The sequence below is a fragment of the Oryzias melastigma genome, linkage group LG17, assembly GCF_002922805.2.
Source record: "Oryzias melastigma strain HK-1 linkage group LG17, ASM292280v2, whole genome shotgun sequence".
In the NCBI taxonomy this organism is placed as follows: Eukaryota; Metazoa; Chordata; class Actinopteri; order Beloniformes; family Adrianichthyidae; genus Oryzias; species Oryzias melastigma.
In genome coordinates this window covers 7,027,426-7,035,812 of record NC_050528.1, presented here as the reverse complement: position 1 = coordinate 7,035,812, position 8,387 = coordinate 7,027,426, and the positions used below count along the sequence as shown (strand labels likewise).

Here is an 8,387-nt window from a genome sequence, read left to right as displayed (position 1 = left end):
CAGCTACATGCTAGCTGTTTTGACTAATTTCAGTTTTTTTTTTTTAGTTTTTTAAGTGGTTTTGAGTTTAGCTAATATTTCAGCTACATGCTAGCTCTTTTGGATAATTTAGGCTATTTTTGTTTTTTAAGCTATTTTGAAGATTAGCTATTTTTTCAGCTACTTGCTAGCTGATTTGGCTATCTTGAGTTTTTTTGTTTGTTTGTTTTTAGGCTAATTTGACATTTAGCTGACATTTTAGCTGGCCTTCAGCTTCAGCATTTGCATCTATTAGCTTCAGGGATTTTAGCTATCAACTTCAGTGTTTTCGACAATCCGCTTTAGCATTTTTAGCCATCAATTTCAGCATCTTTAGCCATCGGCACTAGCATCTTCAGCTGCCAAATTCAGGTTACAGCATTCACACTAGCATTGTTACAGGTAATCTAGTTCAAAATTATGTTAAAAAGTAATGTTTTTAAAGTTTTCAAAACTTTTATTTTAGAGTGTTCAATAAAAGTTTATCCTTTTCGGCCCGCGACCTAAGGTGTATTTTGGATTTTGGCCGCTTGTGCGTCTGAGTTTCACACCCTTGTTCTAAATAGACTCAATATATAAGTTTCAATTAGCCTAATAGTGACTGAAAGTCTTGCTGGAATGCAAAGTGTTCCCTATAATGAAAGTACAACGTCCAGCCTGTATCAATGTGACGAGCAGAGTGACTCCTGGCTAAGATAACTGACAGTAGGATGCTTGGCCTGTGTGCCAAAAGAAGAGACACCGAGGATTTATGGGTCATTTACTCACTGATGAACCACGGCTTGGGAACCCACCTTAAGAAAGTTGGGGATCTCTTGTAACACTGTGATCCTCTAAAGCAGCAATGATGCTGATTGATTTGCTCAAAGAAAAGAGTTGCATGAAAGACAGAAATCAAAATATAGATTGACAACTTGATCGTCACAAACATCCCAGACTTATTTAGCCTCTATGAATTCATATATAACTGACTTCAGCTGTGTTTACCCATAAAATATGTCAGACGGCTGCAGCGTGAGTTCTAACTGGGTCACGGTACCCCGACAAAGTCACCACCCTGCGGTGACTCAGGCTAAAGTCTGGGTAAATGAGAGCAGCTTAAATTCACCATTCATGTCTGCTTGAACAAGAATCCAGCTGTTGTGTTCAAAGCCTGCAGAAGTGTTCTTGGAATTGAGTCTCTTTTTGTGTGTCTTGGAAGTTACATAAGATTTTTGGTGGAGTTGAAACCCGCCATCAATCACTCAACAAGCATGGATGCCAGGCGACGTGGGTCGTTTGCAGAGTGTTTTGGCAGTTTGCCTAGTGCAGGCCGTCATGACGCTGGAGTATTTATGTAACCAACAAACCCGATTTTTCCACAAGCAACAAGAAGAAAAGTGAGAACATTTGTAATAAATATAAAAAAACAGTGATTAAAGACCCACTACAATAAAAATTGGGTTCTTGGTGTTTTAACATGTTGTGCATTTGGAAGAAAATCAAGTTTCAAATTTCATTTCTGGGTATTTCACTAATTAAATCATTGTGAATCAGGAGCAGACTAAAAAATCTTGCTGGAAAAGATTGTAGCAGTAGCAGTGGCACAGGCGCTACAGTCATAATTGAATAACACAAAAGTTAGAGATTTATTTTTTTGTCTTTATTAGAAATGCAGCAATTTTTACATTGCCAAGAACAGAACAAACATGCAACCAAAATAGAAACTATCAAAACACAAGTATTAACTTAGTTTAGATATTCAAAACTCAAGCTGGCGACACTTGATACGTGCAGCCAAGATGCACGTTATGTGCATCGTGGCTGGATTTTTGGCGGCACGTATATAAAGTTAAACTTAAAGTTCCATTAGATGTCACACATCTAAGTGTGTAAAATTTGTTCTCCACATTTGAAAAACAAAGCTAGCGATTTGCTAGTTTTGTTTTAACATAGCTAGCAGTCCACTAGCTTTGTTTGTAACATAGTTAACGGTGGATTTGCTTTGCTTTTTACATAGGTAATTATCGTTCCACTAGCTTTGTTTTTAACATAGTTAGAGGTCCACCAGCTTTGTTTTAACAGTTATTTAGCATTCCACTAGCTTTGTTTTTAACGGTTAATTAGCGATCCACTACATTTGTTTTTAACAGTTAATTAGCGATCCGTCTGATTTGTTTTTAACAGTTTGTTAGCGATCCGCTAGATTTCTTTTTAACAGTTAATTAGCGATCCGCCTGATTTGTTTTTAACAGTTAGTTAGCGATCCGCTAGCTTTGTTTTTAACATAGTTAGCAATCTACATGCTTTGTTTTAACAGTTATTTAGCAATCCGCTAGCTTTGTTTTCAACAGTTAATTAGCATTCCGCTAGCTTTATTTTTAACAGTTAATTAGCATTCCGCTAGCTTTATTTTTAACAGTTAATTAGCACTTTGCTAGCTTTGTTTTTAACAGTTAATAAGCGGTCCGCTGGCTTTGTTTATAACGTAGTTAGCAATCTACTGGCTTTGTTTTAACAGCTGTTTAGCAATTCGCTAGCTTTGTTTTTAACAATTAATTAGCGATCCGCTAGCTTTATTTTTAACAGTTAATTAGCACTTTGCTAGCTTTGTTTTTAACAATTAATTAGTGTTCCGCTAGTTTTGTTTTTAACAGTTAATAAGCGGTCCGCTGGCTTTGTTTATAACGTAGTTAGCAATCTACAGGCTTTGTTTTAACAGCTGTTTAGCAATTCGCTAGCTTTGTTTTTAACAATTAATTAGTGTTCCGCTAGTTTTAGTCACGCATTGCAGCAAGAAAGGCAGATTTGGTCAAAACACGACAAGTTGGAGTTACGCAAAGGGAGTCCGAACATACATCAGTATATGACAAATTGGGAGTGAGATTGGGTAGCTTGAATAGCAAAAGTGTACTCGGACCCCTTTCCCTTGTGCATCTAGAGTCTGACGCAAGACGCACTCGGAGGAAGGGATGGGAGGCAAACCTGTGCTAAACAAAGCGCTTCTCCTGTTGTAACTGCTTATCATAGTGAAAGAGAAACATGGTATCATGTATCAGTGGAATATTTTATATTAGACCAATACAGACAATTTCATATAAATGCAAATATCTGCCAATACCAATACTGACATTTATATATTTCCCATCACTAGTCACAAGCTCCCTGATCCGCTCCATTCCGATGCATCCAAATAGATCCATGTACGTTTTTGTTTTCCTCGCTTGAGCTGGCATCTGGAAAAAATATCTCTTAAAGTACCAAAAGAAAAGCACCAGATACTTTCTTGGTTAAAATCAACATGTATAAGACATACAGTTCCAGAGCTAGTTTTTCTGAATATTAAGTAAAATGTAGTTTAAGATTATATGTGTGAAAGATGTATTAATATTCAGATAAAATTGTTTTAAAGTCATAATTGAAAAATGTTTTTTTACATTTTTTTAATCTGGTACTGTCTTGGGACATAACGCAATAAGTATCATATCGCAATCGTATCATATCGCCAGACTCCTACCAGTACACACTCCTATTGCTAATGTTAGCTCGGGGGTGCAAAGGGCTGTAAGCTAGAGCATGTAAACAAAGGGATGATGGGAAGTGAGCACAGGCTGACTCTGCACCAACAACCCAGAGCCAAATTTCCCATAAACGACTGCCGCTCTGCAGAAACTATGTCCTATGTAAAGACTTGCAGGAACCCTTTGAAAATAGATTAAAATATGATGGGAAAAGGTCTTTAAACATTCATGCATTCATCAAATGAGGCACAGATTCCAAACTTCGGTGCAGTTTCTGCATCTTTGCTGGAGTCAACCCTCATAGCGGATATAAACAGCTCTGGGGCTTACGACATGAAATAAATATCAAGTTAGTCTCTCTTAAACTTATCAGTGAAACTGGAGCCAAAGAGTGTCATGGAACCACAGCCCATGATCAAACTCATACCTCACCTTCTCTGCCAATGCGCCAAGCATGTGTGCACACAAATTGGGAGCTGCGAAATCTCTGCTCAGTCTCCAGGGACATGAAATAATGTTGTTTAGTTAATGTGACATGTAAATGATCAGGGTATTTAGGGACAGAGTTAAGTGATTAAGACACTCAAAAAGCCTACATACATAAAAAAGATCATATTTTTGTGTAATTACCATGTTTACATTAAAACCTTCAAATTGATTTGCATGGAGCAGTTTCTGTCTTAAATAAATTGTAATGAGTTTTTCTACATTCATACATAAATTCCACTGAAAACTAGTTACAAATATGTGTCAATAGACCCATCCAAAAAAGGTTTATCACATGCACAAGTGAACAGTATAATGTGAACTTCTGCATCAGTGAGGTTTCTCCAGGCTTCAGCTGTTCTGCATCACTGGAGTCTGGAGTCTTCTTCTTCACAACACTCCAAAAAAACATGTGGGGTCAAAGGGTGGGGTACGTTTGCTAACATAACAATGACGTAAATACATAAATGATATATATATATATATATATATTACATTTTCTAAAAAATGCAATAGAAAAGCATAGAACACTTTGAAACATCTTGGTATAAATCTATACAAATTATATAAAAAGGAAAAATATTAGCTAGAAATTATCTGAATGATTTGGTTATTTCTGCTGTTGAACTCATTTTTCCACTTTTTTTTCCTCAATTGTGTTTGGATACAGCACTCTGTGAACATCCATCTTATTTTTTTAGTCTTACCCTCTCTACTTAGAGATCTTCATAGTCTTCCCCTCTTTAGTGACACAGATTGGTCCAGAAGTTTAAAAAATCTTTGCAACTGTTTTCAAATTAAGTGACTCCAACAAGTGCTAGAATCCCAATATTAAACTTTTGATAACATGTTTAATTATCGATGATGTTTAATTGTCCTCATTAACTTAAAATCTACAGAGCCCCTAACTAGTACACACCAGATACTAACTAGTTCACACCAGTTACTAACTAGTACACACCAGATACTAACTAGTTCACACCAGTTACTAACTAGTACACACCAAAAACTAACTAGTGCACACCAGATACCAAATCTTGCACACCAGATACTAACTAGTGCACACCAGTTATTAACTAGTACACACCAGTTACTAACTAGTGCACACCAGTTACTAAATAGTGCACACCAGATACTAACTAGCGCACAGCAGTTACTAACTAGTACACACCAGATACTAACTAGTGCACACCAGATACCAATTAGTGCAGACCAGATACTAAATAGTGCACATTCGTTACTAACTAGTACACACCAGATACTAACTAGTTTACACCAGTTACTAACTAGTACACACCAGTTACTGACTAGTGCACACCAGATACTAACTAGTGCACACCAGATACTAACTAGTTCACACCAGTTACTAACTACTTCACACCAGATACCAGCTAGTTCACACCAGATACTAACTAGTGCACACCAGATACCAAATAGTGCACACCAGATACTAACTAGTGCACACCAGTTACTAACTAGTTCACACCAGATAGCAGCTAGTTCACACCAGATACTAACTAGTGCACACCAGATACCAAATAGTGCACACCAGATAACAAATAGTGCACACCAGTTACTAACTAGTGCACACCAAATACTAAATACGGTGCACCAGATACTAATTAGTGCACACAAATTACTAACTATTGCACACCAGATACTTACTACTGCACACAAGTTACTAACTAGTGCACACCAGATACTAACTTGTGCACACCAAATGCTAAATAGTCCACACCAGATACTCACTAGTCCACGCCAGATTCTTACTAGTGCACACCAGATACTAACTTGTGGACACCAGATACTAACTTGTGCACACCAGATACTGAATAGTACACACCAGATACTAAATATTGGACAAGACATACTAATTAGTGCACACCAGATTCTAACTAGTGCACACTAGATATTAAATAGTCCACACCGGATACTAGATAGCGCACATCAGATACTAACTAGTGCACACCAGATAGTAGCCAAAAACTTTTGTTGTACTTCCATTTTTTTCTTTGATGTCTCTTTAGAAGCTCTATAAAATCCATCCAAAATAACATAAAAAAACATAACACAATAGGTTTTCTTTATCCACTAAACTTAAACAAGCTTTTTTCAACTTAATTCCATAAATGAAAAAATATATATATTTTAAATATGTACCTTTACACTGCAAAAAGAATACTACTAATTATAAATGTTTAATAGGTAATTAAAAAAAGAAATAAAATAAGAGCAGAAAAGATTGTAAATCTCCATCAAGCCTTTTTGTTGTGAACACAATCTAATCGTGGTAGAACTGCAGTGTGTTTCTAACAGTATCGGAGCAGAGCTGAATGAGTGAATACTGGGATCCAAGTTAGGCCGTTTGTCTGGCAGTGAGACAAGGCTTGCTGTTAAAATTGGAGCGCTGCCTCTCTGACAGAGGACACAATGTCCTGAGGATCACGGGGTACATGTGCTGCGTGGCTACTGTCCAGACACCTCTGCCGTCCCCTCTCACATATTCCCCCGCCTGCCAGCTCGGGCTTCACTTTCTCTTGGAAACTTCTAGGCTTAAGTGTGCGCAGCAGCCATGAAACTGAACTCCTGCAGCTAACGTCTGACAAGTCTCTTCTGTTCTTTGCTCGGCATCTTAGGTTCTTCCTTGGCATGCCACTGAGGTTTGTGGCAACACTTTGACAAACCTCTTGGTTTCTGTAAAAATAATGTGATAAAACCTCAGTACACGACAATTTTCCATTAAAAACCCAACTGGATGTTTACTGCCGCATGCCAAAACACTTATTGATGAAACTGGAACTTCTTTAAAGATCTGAAGGAGACAATTGTGGATCAATTTGGTAAATTTGAGAAGACACAGAATAGAGAAAGTGGTTCCTTAATTATACTTTTAGAAAATGTTTTACAATTAATTCTCAGGAGTTTAGGAATATTTTCTGCTGTATGGCTTCTCCCTACCCCCAATTATAGGGGCATTTGAAGTGATGGGTTGTGTCCAAATTCCCCCCTAATCTCTAAATACTAAAAAAAACTATATAGTGTGGAACTATAGTGGATTTTAAAGGTAATTCCGACACGATGCTCACTGCTTTTTGATTTCAAAGTGAAAATCAAATAAAAACGAACATTTCGTAGCATTTATTTTTGAAAATGTGGGTGATTTATTCAAATATTACATTTAAACACGTTTTTTTGTTCGAATTTGTTGGACCACAATGCATCGTGTTCTATATTTGCTAATCTAGTGAGCATCGATGCACGCTAGTTTTTCGCAAAGACTTCTGGGAAATTTCTAGTGCACTCTATTTGGACAGCACTAGAAAATAGCGAATATAGTTATTAGTGGGGGGAATTCGGACACAAGCATAGTTTCCAAAATTGTTTTTTTAAGGGCTAACTCTTGTCGCGGAGGGATACCGAGCCCTCCGCTGTGCTGCGGAGGAGAAGCGCTTTTCTTCATGTGGGTGTTCTCTGGACCACAGAAGATTACATTTAAATGTAAATACTGACTTTTTTTGTTTAGGCAAGAGTTTTTAAAGTTATAAAACCGATGTTATTATATCTCCAAGCGCTAGCAGCTACATGCTAATGGAGCTAACCGGCGACTATAGATGATGTCATCGAGTGGAAGTAACGTCTGAATTCGAAGACTATTTTTCCATCTCTCTCCGTTTGGAGGGATAAATGTAGGGGTCGGGAGAAACCGTAAGGATAGGGGAAGAATTCAGATTTCAAATTTTGTTTTAGAATGACTTTTTAAAGTTATAAAACTGCTGTTATGTATTCTCCAAGCGCTAGCAGCTACGCACTAACGTAGGTGACGGGCAACTATTGATGATCTCATCAAGTGAGAGTGACGTCCGAATTAAAAGACACTGGTTATGTCTGATTTCACACCCTAATCCATAACAACTAAAAAAAATTACAGTGTAGGACTGTCTAGTGCCGTAGATTTAACAAGAAATTCGGACACCATGCTCACTACTTTTTTTTCTTCTTCTAATCGGCGGATATCACCGATTTCACAAATCAATACGAACATTTTACGACGTCTATTTATGACTTCACTGTGTTCTAAAAGATTGAAAACAATTATGGTTTATTTAAAAAATATATATTTAAAGATTGTTTTTCTTGCAAAAGTTGTTCAAACACAATGCATTGTGGTCTATATTTACTAACGTATTGAGCATCGATGCACACTGGTTTTTTGCAAAGACTTCTGGGAAATTTCTAGGGCACTTGATTTTGAAATTGTAGATTTGAACAGCACTACTAAATGGTGAACAGACTATATGTAACGGGGTCAAGTGAACTTGTTTTTTTAACTTGTGTTTTAAACCTGGAGGCCCATGAGCGGGCCGCCTCACTGCTGCAAATTGG

General features: G+C 37.2%; 1 protein-coding gene across 2 annotated transcripts in view; it reads right to left on the bottom strand.

Moving 5' to 3' along the window:
* mylk4a (myosin light chain kinase family, member 4a) overlaps positions 1 to 8,387 on the bottom strand; it is a 30,282-nt gene that overhangs the window by 18,870 nt on the left and 3,025 nt on the right. The window lies entirely within an intron of this gene.